The sequence below is a fragment of the Eumetopias jubatus genome, unplaced genomic scaffold (genome assembly GCF_037043125.1).
Source record: "Eumetopias jubatus isolate StellerSeaLion01/CBP00866 unplaced genomic scaffold, mEumJub1_p1.0 scaffold_6, whole genome shotgun sequence".
Taxonomy (NCBI): domain Eukaryota; kingdom Metazoa; phylum Chordata; class Mammalia; order Carnivora; family Otariidae; genus Eumetopias; species Eumetopias jubatus.
The window spans coordinates 145,955,477-145,969,426 of NW_028274812.1; the positions used below are offsets into that span (position 1 = coordinate 145,955,477).

At 45.6% G+C, this 13,950-nt stretch overlaps 7 non-coding genes across 7 annotated transcripts; 1 reads left to right on the forward strand and 6 right to left on the reverse strand.

Annotated features, from left to right (window-relative positions):
- Window positions 1-5,159: 5,159 nt before the first annotated feature.
- On the reverse strand, window positions 5,160-5,231 carry TRNAQ-UUG (transfer RNA glutamine (anticodon UUG)). The gene has a single exon. It is a non-coding gene; the product is annotated as a tRNA-Gln (tRNA).
- Window positions 5,232-5,690: 459 nt separating this feature from the next.
- On the reverse strand, window positions 5,691-5,762 carry TRNAQ-UUG (transfer RNA glutamine (anticodon UUG)). The gene has a single exon. It is a non-coding gene; the product is annotated as a tRNA-Gln (tRNA).
- A 1,097-nt stretch (window positions 5,763-6,859) lies between these two features.
- On the reverse strand, window positions 6,860-6,941 carry TRNAS-UGA (transfer RNA serine (anticodon UGA)). The gene has a single exon. It is a non-coding gene; the product is annotated as a tRNA-Ser (tRNA).
- A 458-nt stretch (window positions 6,942-7,399) lies between these two features.
- Window positions 7,400-7,471, reverse strand: TRNAM-CAU (transfer RNA methionine (anticodon CAU)). The gene has a single exon. It is a non-coding gene; the product is annotated as a tRNA-Met (tRNA).
- A 433-nt stretch (window positions 7,472-7,904) lies between these two features.
- On the reverse strand, window positions 7,905-7,975 carry TRNAG-GCC (transfer RNA glycine (anticodon GCC)). Its single transcript has one exon. It is a non-coding gene; the product is annotated as a tRNA-Gly (tRNA).
- Window positions 7,976-10,979: 3,004 nt separating this feature from the next.
- TRNAW-CCA (transfer RNA tryptophan (anticodon CCA)) lies at window positions 10,980-11,051 on the reverse strand. Its single transcript has one exon. It is a non-coding gene; the product is annotated as a tRNA-Trp (tRNA).
- Window positions 11,052-13,339: 2,288 nt separating this feature from the next.
- TRNAR-UCG (transfer RNA arginine (anticodon UCG)) lies at window positions 13,340-13,412 on the forward strand. Its single transcript has one exon. It is a non-coding gene; the product is annotated as a tRNA-Arg (tRNA).
- The last annotated feature ends 538 nt before the right edge of the window (window positions 13,413-13,950 follow it).

Sequence of the window (13,950 nt, forward strand, 5' to 3'; positions counted from 1 at the left end):
TACCCAGAAGAAATGAAAACAGGTTATCAAAGAGATATCTGCACGCCCATGCTCATTGCAGCATTATTTACAATAGCCAAAATATGGGAACAACCGAGTGTCAGTGAATAAATGGATAAAGAAAAAGTTGTGTAGGGGCCTGGGTGGCTCATTCGGTTAAGCGTCTGCCTTCGGCTCAGGTCATGATCCCAGGGTCCTGGGATCGAGCCCCGCATCGGGCTCCCTGCTCCGCGGGGAGCCTGCTTCTCCCTCTACCCCTCCCTCCTACTTGTGCTCTTTCTCTCTTGCAAAACTAAATAAAATCTTAAAAAAACAAAAAGAAAAAGTTGTGTATACATACATATATGTATACGCAAAGATACCACAGGCAATGGAATCTTACTCAACCATGAGAAAGAAGGAAAATGCCATTACTGACAACATGGGTAGACCTTGAGGGCGTTATGCTAAGTGAAACAAGTCAGACAGAGAAAGACAAATACTGGGTAATCTCACTTCTATACGAAATCTTAAAAAGCTGAACGCTGAACTTTTAGAAATACAGAGTAGAATGGTGGTTACCAGGGGCTCGGGGGGGGTGGAACTGGGGAGATGGGGGTCAAAGGACACAAAGCTCGCTGTGAGCGGATGAGTGACTCCTCGAGATCTAATGCACAAGCTCATGATTATAGTCAACAATACTATATTATATCCCTTAAAGTTCCTAAGATCTTAAATATTCTCATCACACAAAAAAGAAATGGTAATTATGAGACCTGGTGACGGTGTTAGGTAATGCTATGTGGTAACCATATTGCAATATATAAATGCATCAACACGTTGCACATCTTAAACTTTCACGATGTCATATGTCAATTATATCTCAAATTTGAAAAAAAAAATGGGGGGGCTTATTGTAACATTTGTCTTCTGTTGGGTGATTTGAGGGAGGAGACAAGGAAGCCAGGCTTTGTCCTGGGTTGGTTGCTGTCAGGAAGGGAGGGCATAATTCTGTGATTTCGTATCTTCATAAACTCTATCTAGAAAAAGGTAAGAATAGAATGAAGCTAAGTTTGGAAAACCAGTGGTCCCTTGTGTTAGCTGGCAGGAGACATTTGGTAATTTTGTGGTACACACAGTGAGTGACCTTCTTTGGCTGTCTGTTCTTAGACTAGACTATGAAATGTTCTGTCTCACGTCATCATGATCAGAGAAAGCCCTTGTCTGATGCTCCTGTTGTGTGAGATTGTTTATGTTCCACAGAAAATCCCCATGGCCTAGGGGTGAGTACCAGGCCACCTCCTGACAGCGCCCGGGCCTACTGGACAATCATGTCAGCTCCTGGATGCCTGGATGTCAGCTCCTTTTTCTCATCTATATCCAAGGTCATTACAAAAAAAGAATAACTCCTGGTGTGTGTGTGTGCACATGCTCTACAACGTGATCAGGATTCAAACTGCAGGCTCTAAGGAGGTGTCAAGGAATGATTTAATAAATAGCAAACATATTAATTATCTAATATATAAACACCTATAAAACAGGTAATGTTATGGTAAAAAATATGAAGTTGTAATTGTTTTAAGCTTAAGTGAGTGACAAATTCTAAAATGTTTCTGGAAAGAAAATAAAAATGGATTTGGATTTGGTACTGTTAAGGTTAGGAACTGTCAAACACGATGACCAAGGCCAAACTGAAGAGTTCATTGATTCTTTCATTTATTCAATCTTTCCAAGAATATTTATCAAGCATCGCATCTGTGCCAGGCACTGTTCTAAGTACGGGAGTATATACCACACGTAAGATTCCCTGCCCTGGTGAAACTGAAGTATGCAGAAATAGGCAATACATACTTAAGAAATCAAAACATACCATATGTCAGAAAGTAGTAAATGCCTTGCAGTGGTAGCCGGCTGAATAGGGTGGTCAGGGAAAAATTAGCTCAGTGGCCTCACCGCTTGCTGCACATTCAAATCCATGAGGAACTTTAGGAAAATAGCCTCGGTGCATTATACCAAGAGATTCTGATTCACTTGTCAGGAGTGATATTAGAAGAGTGATAGTCTAGCTCGTCAATGCTGGCTTAACTGTGAAGAAAGATAGATAAAGGAAAACCATAAAAGCTAAAACCTAGAAGTAATTTTCCCAGTTGGGAGGTACGAGGAATTGCTCTCAGTATAGCAACTGCTGACAAAGTATAAATAAATAAATAAATAAATAAATAAATAAATAAATAAATAAATAAATGAAAAGCTGCTTGCAAAGTATCAGTCATAGCAGAAGACCAGAGCCAGACAGGGCTCATTCAGCTTCGGGATCTCCAGGGTCTTTGAAACCCAGTGGGGTAGACAGACTTTTTGTGAAATTCCTTCCCTTGAGTGCAGCCTGGACCTAGTGACTGACTCCTAACCTAAGGAACACAGTGAATGTGATAGGATCTCACTTGCTTGATTAGATTACAACAGACTGTGATTTCTGACTTACCAAAACATTTGCACTCTTGCTTTCTCAGCTCACATGCTTTGACAAAACAAGCTGCCATGTTGGTAAAGTCGACGTGGCAAGGAACCAAGAATGGACTCCAGCCAACAACCAGCCAGCAGCTGAAGCCCTCAGTTCCACAACCTTTGAGGAGGAACTAAATCCTGCCACACACATGTGAGCCTGGAAATGGATCCTTCCCCAGCTGAGCTTTGACATGACTCCAGTCCAGCCCATACCTTGAATGCAGATCACAAAAGATCCTGAAGCAGAAGACCTAGGTATGCTGACCCTCGAGACCCTCTGCAACTGTAAGATGAAGAGCATCTTGTTTTAAGTGCCAATCTTGTGGTAATTGATACAACAGATAACCAATAAACTCAGGAAGGCCCCATGGCCCAGAGATCCTGTGGCTGGGAGGGAAGGCCATTGAGAAGGCAGAAACACAAGGTACCCTAAGATTGCCGGATCTGAGTTCAGATGCCAATCATCACCCCATGGAGCCCCTACAGAAGAGTCTCTTGAAAAAAAGACTTGTGTGGAAACTGGATTGGTATTTTACCTTTGAAAGAAGTCCTGATCAATAGAATCAATCTAAAGAGCATTCACAGACACGTGCTGTTTAGTAATAGAGGCTGTGGTAGGCTGGATCATGGCTTCTAACAAAGGCCTAAATCCCAGTCCCCAGAACCTGTGAATACGTTACCTTACATTTATAGATGTGATTAAATTGAGGATTTTGAGATGAAGAGATTATGCTGGATTTTCCAAGGATACCCAGAAGAAGGTCAGAGTCAAGAATAGGAAACATGACTACAAATGCAAGAGGTGATGCAGGGAAGAGTCCACTAGAAGCTGAACGTGGCAAGGAAACAAGATTCTTCCCTGAAGTCTCCAGAAAACCTGCTGACACCTTGATTTTAGACTTCTGATCTCCAGAACTGTACGAAAAGTAATTTGTGTTATTTTGAGCCACTAAATTTGTGGCAGTTTGCTACAGCAGCAGTAGGAAACTATTACAGAGGTTCTAAAACATTACCATGACTGGGACTTAACAGGTGTGAGGAAGTTTGCAGGGATTTTTCTGGAACAATGTTTAGTGGCCAGAGGAGTTGATGGGGGCTCTTCTTTTGCTGTCATTGAGAGCACTGGAGGATATGCTTGAACTAAAGAGAGTCAACAGAAGGAATTTAGGGTCCAGTGTCTAGAGGGTTAACCATCACACATGGGACCTCTGCGACAACAAACCTTCAAGGGAAGACATGTGTACTCTTGCACGGGGTCAGGTGATCTTCAAGGTGTGTAAATTCACTCTCCATTAAAGGAGAGCCTCTTGTACGACAACAAAGGAAACTCTCAAATGACTATGATGGTGGGGGTCTCACTCCATGGTCTGGACACTTTCAGGTCTACAGAGGATGCGCATGAACCTCATGGGGAGAAGTCACAGGTGAGGCCTGTGACTCTTGGTCACCGGAGCACGTAATTAACTCACGGGGATCTCACTGACTTCAGGCACCAGGCGAAGCAAAACTCGGCACCAAGAGGAGAGATTCTAGGAGAACATGAGGATGATGGGGAGGGTACAGTTTTCAGGAGCCAGAGGAAAGAGCAAGGAGCTGAGTGTTGATGTGGGGGGGGGGGGGGGTGCAAGTCTAAGGGAGTGTCTCTCATACCGAAGTGGACTCCTGGTTTGGGAAAACAGAAGGGCAAGGTGACCAAAACTGAGACAAGTCCACTGAGATGTGAAGTCCAAGTGCTACCCGTTACATCATGAGGCCCTTGAAGTTGGGTCCCCACTGAAAGACCGACGAGTATTCCTAATAGATCAGTGTAGCTTCAAAATGATGGAGGCGACACATTGGCTTCAGGTGCACACGGAGCCTCCAATGAGGGCAGACAGTGGAGGCTCTAAGACGTACTCCACAGCTGTCCCACTGTGCAGTAGTATTATTTCAGGACAGTGTTAGTGTTTAGAAGCTGATGGAACACTTTATGTGGGCTCCATGAAAGGAAGGACCTCGGTTTGGGGCGGTAAAACGTAAACTCTTAGTCACCAGGGCCAAGATTCTAACTTGCCAGGATCTGAGAAGCTCTGGGCAAAAAAGGCAAAAGAGGAACATGGAGTTTGAGGGGGGAATAGGGCTCGGATTCCCCGGGTGGATGGTGAGAGGCAACTTTCTCTTGGCAGGGACTCCATGTTGATCTGGAAGAGATTGGCAGTGCCTGCAGCTAGATGTGTCGACCTCGAAGGTGAGCAAATGAGTTAGGAGAGGGAAAATCACCAACATGTTGCTGAGGCCCCAAAGAGATTTGGACTCAAATTGCTGGATTTAGAGCCCACAGTGCTCACCACAGAGTCCGTTGAGGAGCTTTCTGTTGCAATTGTTATGCGTATTTTTGCATGGGGCCCTTACATTTTGAGGAGCTAGAGAAGAAAAGAGGAAGGAGCTTATGACACGTGAACTGTTAGGGTCTGAAGACTAAAGAGACGGACTTCGGGAACCCAGGCAGTTAGAGGGAGTGATCCACAAGGACACAAAGGTGATACATAAATAGGTCATTTTTCATAAGGCCGAGAAGAGAGTAAGGAATTACAGGATGCTCTTAGCATGAAGAAAGTGTGAGTGTAAAGTTCCAGTCCAGACACCAGGAAGCAATAGCGATTTGAAATATGGGCCGAGGTCACCAAAAGCAAAACAGGTCCCACCGAGATTTGAACTCGGATCGCTGGATTCAAAGTCCAGAGTGCTAACCATTACACCATGGGGCCACCTTGCTGAGTGTTCTTGATGGAGTATCTATGAATATTCAATGCAGAGTTTGTCACTGTTCAGCATGCTGTAGACTATAGTTTTAATTTTTTAAATATTAATAGAAAATCTGCTGTATCGCAGACAGCAGATGTTCCAAAATAAACACGACAATTGGGGCTCACGTGCACTACGAACTTCTCAAGGCCAAGTTCGTGTTAGAAACTGATGGAACCCGAACCCAGAACTGAGGTCTGGGGTGTTTGGACGATATCCTGATTTCCCAAAGAAGGAGGAGGGACACAAGAGGACAGACGTAGAATTCCAGAAGAAAACGCAGGCGACGCTGTTCTGCAAGACAGTGTCACCTTGCCGACCCGGATGCGCTGTTGAGGTGCGCAAGTGATCAGGTGTCTCTGGCCAACTCTGGGTGCGGGGGTGATTTAAGAGAAAAGGGGAAGATGCTAAAAAGGACTGGCAGGTCCCACCGAGATTTGAACTCGGATCGCTGGATTCAAAGTCCAGAGTGCTAACCATTACACCATGGGGCCACGGATGACTCCTGTCCCCGGCAAGCTTCTGGAAGCTCTTTGCAGTGATTTGTACGTGAGTACCTGTCCTGGACAGGTGGAGAAGGTTCACGGTGCCCGAATCCAAGGAGGCAACAAACTTGCTCCGCCGGGGAAAAAGCCCAATAGGGCTCGTCTTTGCTTGGAATTTTCCCCAGGGTCCACGGAAGGCTTGAGTACCCGCGTTCCTGGAAAAATCAAAACTGCATTTACTAAATTCCTAACCTGGGCAGTGAACGTTTGTCTACCTATGGGCTTATCGAGGAAACTGTCAACACTGAAAAATCTCTTAGGGCATGTACGAATATAGAAAATGCAAGAAGAAAAGTTAAATATAACGGGAATTTACTAGTAATTTCAAGGATTAAAAACTACGTTTCTAAGTATTTTTACTTTGCTTATCTGCATTCTGTGATGGATCAATTGCAAGTGTAATAAAAGATAAGTTGTTATTACATTTACTCTTATTTATGTTGCATATACGGTATTGTGTATGTGTTGGTTTTATCCAGCAAAACAACTTTTTTAAATAAGATTCAGCCAACGTCTGAAAACAGTTTTGAAAATTCTCTATCCCATACCTCCTCTCTGCAATTCTGGCTTCCTGAGTGGAATGATAAGAGGGATCAAGAAGGAGGAAAGATTGGAAATTTCTGTTTTGAGATATTCATTCCACAACACCAAACGTGGTCACGAGTTGGATAGTGATGCCCTGGATATGCCCTAATTCCTGCAAGAACATCAAGCAGAAGAAGTAAGAGGCAAACCAGTTTTCAGAAGTCAGATCCAAGCTGGATTTCGGATATGGAAATAGAAAATTAAAGAAAGAATTAAATCTGGGGATTTTTTTTTTTCAGCATCTTCATATAGTGGTCTCAGAAATCCCTAGTGTTTTCCCAAAATCATTTTCAAAAAATTCCTTCACCCACCGTTAGACTAAAGGACTAGATCACCTGCTTACCTTTCATGGAGAAATATAGTAATACCCAGGAAAGCGGCGTATTTAGTGCTGTTTTAGTGTTTTGCAGTTTCCAAAGTTGGTCCAGCAGGTATAAGACCTGGAAAGAAAAACACCACTCCGTAGTCGGCAGGATTCGAACCTGCGCGGGGAGACCCCAATGGATTTCAAGTCCATCGCCTTAACCACTCGGCCACGACTACATGACTGTTGTTTCCCTCTCTGGATATATTCCCATGAGGAATAATACCTTTCCAGTTTACAAACTGACCTTTCTGTTGGTTTCCATGACAACTGCTCTGGAGTGCCTGTCATCACACTAAAAAGAACAAGATTTTGAATATCGAGATGCTGGTAACACAAGTTATTACACACTGTAACGCTTGCCTGACGTGCGAGATACCAAAGCGCTTGCGAGGGTGGCATTCAGTCCCTAACAGGTGCAGGGGCCCCCAGTCGGAGACTGGATTACAACGGACGAACCAGCCGCAACGGAGAGATCCGCCTCTGTTACAGACAGGGAAGCGGGACTTGTAACAAATTACCGTGGTTATTCTTACTCATCCAGAACTGGTCCACAGACCCTTTCTGAGAGTGATCAACTTTATTCACTCCCTTTTTCTAAAATCTGAGTTTAAACCAAAAAGAGTCACCGGAGAGATAGCAGAGGATGGTTTCGATCCATCGACCTCTGGGTTATGGGCCCAGCACGCTTCCGCTGCGCCACTCTGCTAATACCCCAGGAAAAAAAAAAAAGCTGCAAAAAATTTCCAAGACAATAAATTTTGGCGCCTTCTTCTGAATTTTCTGTTTATTTTTCAAATGATCGCTGCCAAGACCGGAGGAGGATACCTTGATCTCCGTACATGGCTACGTTCCGCCCTCGGATACTAGCGGCTTACAATTCGCCTCCGAAAGACCAACCTGTTGAGGTCGGAGTGTGTTCCAGCTCCGACAGGATGACGTTTCAGGCCATTGGAACACCAAATGCATGCCAATTGGCATAATTTATGAGGGTGAAATTGCAAAAGGAGCGTTAACTTTGATCTTTCTCAGCCATACTCGGATGAGAAACACAGTTACTTCGAAGTATTTTTACTTTGTAATTTTTCAGTGAAAATATTTCTACCCCTGCTGTGGGTAAAAAAAAAAAAAAAAAAGCAGGCTGCATTGGCCGGGAATCGAACCCGGGCCTCCCGCGTGGCAGGCGAGAATTCTACCACTGAACCACCAATGCCCCACGGAAGAGTTGTCCTTTATTTGTCCTCATAGCTACCGTTCCGTTGTCTCTGCTTCCTTAGTAAAACAGTGAGGTACTATGTTTTTTCTCTGGGACTTCCCTGAATCCAATGAAAGAAAAAGCTATACCTAAACATTCTGAGAAAACTTGTGACCTAGAAAAAAGGTGAAACTGATATGTGGCCCTTGGAGGCTTTTGAAGGCGAAAAACAGGTATAAATACCCAGCATATAAAAATGTCTTTCTCCATCCCCCCTCAATCCCCTTTAAATCATTAATGAAAACAAATTCTGAAAATCTCTCGTTTTTAGGATGCAAGCCAATTCGGTTAATTACTAGATCACAGCACTCAATCCAAGTTTGAAACAAGTTATCACATTTTGGAAAAAAGACCTATTGTCATTCCACTGTGAAGACCCAAGTTTGGACAAAGAAGGAAGGTATCGTCGTCAAAACTGAGACTAGTCAAGAAAATGCTGAAAGTAGGAATTCTCCCGAATCCTACTCCTCACATCAGTCCCCATCACTTGCTGCTTGGGAGGATGGCCACCAGCTGCTGAGGTCCTTGTGGCTCTTTGGAACCAAAAGCCAAAGGGGACCTGGAAATAAGTAGAAGTTATGGCCCCTGTTTGTGAGGACTTTTCAGAAGTTTTGAGAAAAAGCCAACATGGAGAAAACCATTGACAATCAATGAAAATTATCTTCCCTGAAGTGAGTCTTGAGTCTGGGTTTCAGGGAGGTAATGGACTCTGAGTGTCTGGATTATATGAAGCACATGAAAACCTCCATCTTGCTCTAGTCTCTACCTTTTCACCTCTTCTTCAGGACGGAGAACTTACAGTATTTACTTGGCAGCAGTGATTAGGATGCTTTGAAGGGGAGGAATGGAAGGAAGCTACAGTAGCAAATTAAAAGGCTATCAATGTTGATCTTAAAGGAAGAATTTCAGCCATAAAATAGGTTTCTCCACATCCTAGCAACAGAGGAAAAACAGAACTGGACAGTATGAGACATATAAATCAACTTGATTGAGTTACATGATGCGTTGGTTCTTGTTTATTCATCTATAAATGGAGCCTGGAGTAGTTGCCCTACATTCCTCCAGAGGCTTTAAAGGTAAATTAAAATGATGTCTATTAAAGCCACTTGAAAAACAGTACAAAACTACCAGTTAACTATTAGCTACTGATTTTTATTTCATGCAACTTTTGAATGAACCACTGAAAGTCAGAAATTTTGCCTTATTTCTCCAGCGTAACACATGTAGTTGGTGTTCATGTTAGCGGGACTTTTAGAGTAGGCAGTGAGGCCCTGACGGGATGGCCGGAGGCCCGCAAGGAGGCGGCCGTGGGCAGCTGTGGGGAGGGCCAGAGGCCTGTCCTGGCAGCATCCACGAGAGGCCGGATCCCACCAGACAGGCCCAAGACGGTGGCGCCACGACGGGAAAGCCCTGAGCAAGTGAGGAAGAAAAAGCTGGAAACCCTGCTTCTCTCCCCAGGTAATAAATATTCCACCCCCTAGTTAACAACTGTCGGTAAAAGACAGAAACACACCCCTCCCCAGGGCTGGCAGCTTGTGGGAGCTCTCTCTTTCTCTCCCTCCCTTTTCTTCTCCCCTCTCCCTGCCTCTCATGCTCTCTTAATCTCCACAGTGTGCTTTTGCTTTAATAAACTTTCCCACTTGTGTTACTCATCCACTGTGCTATTTGTCTGTCCTTGAATTCATTCTCGTGACAAGACCAAGGACCTTTGGTGAGGCCTGGGGATCTGGCTGGGGTGAGGCTCCAGGGCCTGGCGTCCGCCCAGCTCACCGCAGCAGAAGCATGCAGCAAGCAAGAGAGAACATTCCTTTCAGAGGAAAGGTCAGGGACAAAGGCCCTGTCCTGGGAAGGAGCAACAGGTCTTGGAGGAACTGAAAGAAGGCCTGTGTGACAGACAGTTGGCTGATTCAATTAGGAGGATATCAGGACAAGATTTGTGTTTAAAAAATATGCATAATAGGGACTCCAGTTCAACTGAACAAGAGGAGATCTGGGAAGAGGAGTTAGGAGGTTCACATCAACACCCAGGGCAAGAGATACTGATGGAAGAAAAGAGGTCCTTGTAGAGAGCAGGATAGACAGTTTAGGAAATAAAACTCAGCAGAACTCACTGCTCAGATTTGGAGGAGAAGATGTGTCCAGGATGGCTCTAGATTCCTGGCTCAGTGGGGGCAGGGTGGGGCGGATGAAGCTGAGAAGAATGCACACATTGTTAGAGGCAGACACGCAAAGGAACAGTCAGGAAAGCAACCAGAGAAGAAAGAGGGAAACCAGAAAACTATGCATTCCCTGATGCCCGGGAAGAGAGTGTTTAAATTAAATCTTTCTTTAAAGAAGGTTGCCAAGGACGCACTGTCCATTTGGGGAATGCTTCCCCCATTTAGAATTCCAATGGCAAGCTAAGGGCAAAATAGGAATCACAATACATCCCACAAAACTCTGATAAGAGCAGATATTCTGTTCTTTCTATCAAGTTAAAAAACAGGACCACAGGCCCAAAATGGAGTCACTTATGCTAAGCCCAATCACCGAATGGAGACTTATTAGACTTACCAGTTACAGTTTCCGCATCCCCCAGAAACGGAATCTCCAACCAGTCAGGCAATTAGAAATCACCCGGTCGGCACTAGTTAGGTAATCGGCCTGATAGATGCCTATCATCCTCTAAAGGAAAGTGGCTTTGCCTGGTGTTTTGCTGGTAGAACTTCCTCGTTCCCAGTCCCTTCTGCCTATTAAAGTCTCATTTTGTACAACTCCCTGGAGCTCCTTTCCATCTACTAGATGGGATACTGCCCAATTCATGAATTGTTCAATAAAGCCAGTAATTCACTCACGAAATTTTGTTTTTTCACAATCACAACTCCTTGGAAGTCTCTCAAAGCCAGCCTACTATATATACCTCGGAGGAAAACTGTCTTGCCTTTCATTTCTTCTTCCTTCACCCTAAAAAGGTACCCATAGCTGACCCCGACGTGATTTGAACACGCAACCTTCTGATCTGGAGTCAGATGCGCTACCGTTGCGCCACGAGGCCACAGGGAAGAGGTTCTTCTCTTCTAAATTAGGATTTAAATCCTATTTAATCCTTTCTCCTCTCCTTCAGGTTCTAAAGATTTATTTCTTTTTATTGATGGATTTGATCATTTTTCTCCCTCCTATCCATAGCTTCGCTAATGCTTTGTTAAGAAAAGAAAGGAATCGACCAGATTAAATATGGATGCAAAAACCCAAATGCTTCCTATGGGGAGAAAAAAACCTTCTATGTTTTCTCATGCTCAATCTTTCCACGGGTGAAAGTTCTCCTGTTTGGAGACCAATCCTGCATGTATTGGGTTTAGATCCACAATGAAACAGGACTCATAATAGTTATACATTTTGCACTACTACTCTTCCTACAATTCACTAGACTTCTCCCTCTTCTGAAACAGGCCCCCAGCCCTGCCCGATCCTGCAGTGCCCACCCTGGCCAGGTCCACCTCCCCGCTTTCTCAGCACCCGCCAGCCCCATCCTCAACCTGCTGAAAAGCTTAGTCTCAAAAGCCTAGTTTAAATGACATCTCTTCGCAACTGATGAATCACTAAACCCTACCTGTGAAACGAGTAACACACTATATGTTAATTAATTGAATGTAAACTAAAAAAAATAAAAATAAATAAATAACATCTCTTCCTAAAACTCTCACTCGCTCCTCTCAGCCAGAATGCATGGGCCTTCTGGTCTGTATTAGAAGTCCACCAGCGACAACTCAGAACAGGTGGGTAATATTTATGGAGCTCTTACCATTTTCTGCTAGCCCTGTGCATGATCTTTCTCCAGCCTCGTGAGTCTCAGAAAGTGCTCCCTGGAACCGGAGCCTGAGTATCAGCTGGGAACTTGTTAGAAATGCACATCCTTGTCTGCACCCCAGAACCGCCAAGTCAGAAACTCTGGGAGTGGGCCCCAGAGGCCTACGTTTTAACAAGTTCTCCAGGCTATGGTGATTCAGGGGAAAGTGTGAGCATCACTGCTCCAGCCTGGAGATCACATACTTTCCTTTCTCAAGAAAATAAACATCCAGTCTTCCTCCAGGATGGAGGAGGGGCAATGGATGAATCGACTAGGGCTGCCACAACTCGGGGCTACAGATTGGGTTCTGGAGGCTAGAAGCGGGAGATCAATCCTGTCAGCGAGATTCATAGACAGCTCTCTTCTCCCAGGGTCCACGTGGTGTGTCTTCCTGTGTGTGTGTGTGTGTGTGTGTGTGTGTGTGTGTGTGTGTGTGTCCCAATCTCTTTTTATAAGGACACCAGGCATGTTGGGTCAGGGCCCACCCATATGACCTCACCCTACTTTATCTATATCTTTGGAAGCCCTGCCTCCAAATACAGTGACATTCTAGGGTACTGGGGGTTAGGGCTTAAGCATGTCAAGGAAGGGGGCAGTGAGACACACAATTTCACCCCTAACAGGCAATTTCCAGATGAAGCCCCCAAAGACAGTCCCTGACCTTGGCCCTGGGGCATGAGAATGGAGGGTTTATGGGTAAATCTGACCACCTCTTTGCTTTTCCCATAGGACTGGCTTAGGATTCAGCTTTCTCAAATCTGACAAGTCAACTATCACACCTCCATCGGCTTTCCAGATCACAAAATTTTGTTGCTGTTTTTGTCCTATTTGAACTTTTATGTCGGAGTTGTTTTGAGCAGGGTTTCTGGAGTGTGCAGAAGTGAATTCTTGACTTTATCCACAATCTCTACCTGCCAAGGGGGTCCCGGGGGGACGGGGAGCAATCCGGTGTCCACTTTGCCTCCCCCACCCCCAGCCCTCAGCTCAAGCGTCCCCTCCTCACTGTGGCCTTTTCTCCCAGATCCCTGTCGGAAGATAAAGCCCTGTCTTATTGGTTATCGTCGCAACATCTTCCTCTCCTTGGTGGTTATCTCCGTTGTAACTTTATTGTGTTTTTGGCCGTCAGGTTCAACTGGTTTCTCCAACTAGACTGTAGGATTTCTTTTTTTTTCTTCAAGATCTCCTTTAAATTCCAGTTAGTTACCATACAACCTAATATTAGCTTCAGGCGTAGAATTCTCTGATTCATCCCTTACATATAACACCCCGGCTCATCCCAACAGGTGCCCTCGTGCATCCCCAACACCTATTTCCCCATCCCCCACCCACCTCCTTCCCGGAACCCTCAGTGCGTTCTCTGTGGTTAAGAGTCTAGACTGGAAGATCCTGGGAAATGCCTTGGTTTACAATAATGAATTCCCTAGGTTGCAGTTACAACGCCAAGGTGAATTTCTTTCAACAAATTTTGGACACGCACCGCCTTCAGCGCCCGGAACGACCACGTGGCCTAATGGATAAGGCGTCTGACTTCGGATCAGAAGATTGAGGGTTCGAATCCCTTCGTGGTTGCTGCGGGGTCTATTTTCCATTCAAGACACCGGGTCGGTTCCTGGTGGTCCACTTTTCCTACGGCTGTTTTCTCGGTTACAGTCGGCAAACAGAATCGGCTCCTTTTCACGTTGACCGAATAGCTCCTTCCCCCGGGTTGGTCGCCTCCACACCGTCCTTCCTTTCTCTTCCTTTGTTCCCCTCCCCCCGAGCGCCTGTCCCACGAGAGCAGCGCAGGCCCTCGTCTGGGGCCGCCGCACCTGTGGCCAGTGCCCCGTCCCTCTCAGCGCTCCCCTCCGCCTACAAAGTCAGGAGCTTTGGGGCGCGGCCTCGGGCCCTGCGGGCTGCCCGACGCCCCGCAGGCTCCCCCGCCCCTCGGCGCCAACACCCCCGACCGAGCGCCCCGCACCCGCCCACCTGCGCCCCCGCGTTCCACGACTGCCGTGGGAACCCCAGGAACGCCTGGGGGCGGGGAAAGGCACGAGAAAGGTCGAGCTTCACGACACCCTCTAACAAACGTCGGGGCGTGGGGGAATTAGAAGACTCACCATCTGCGATC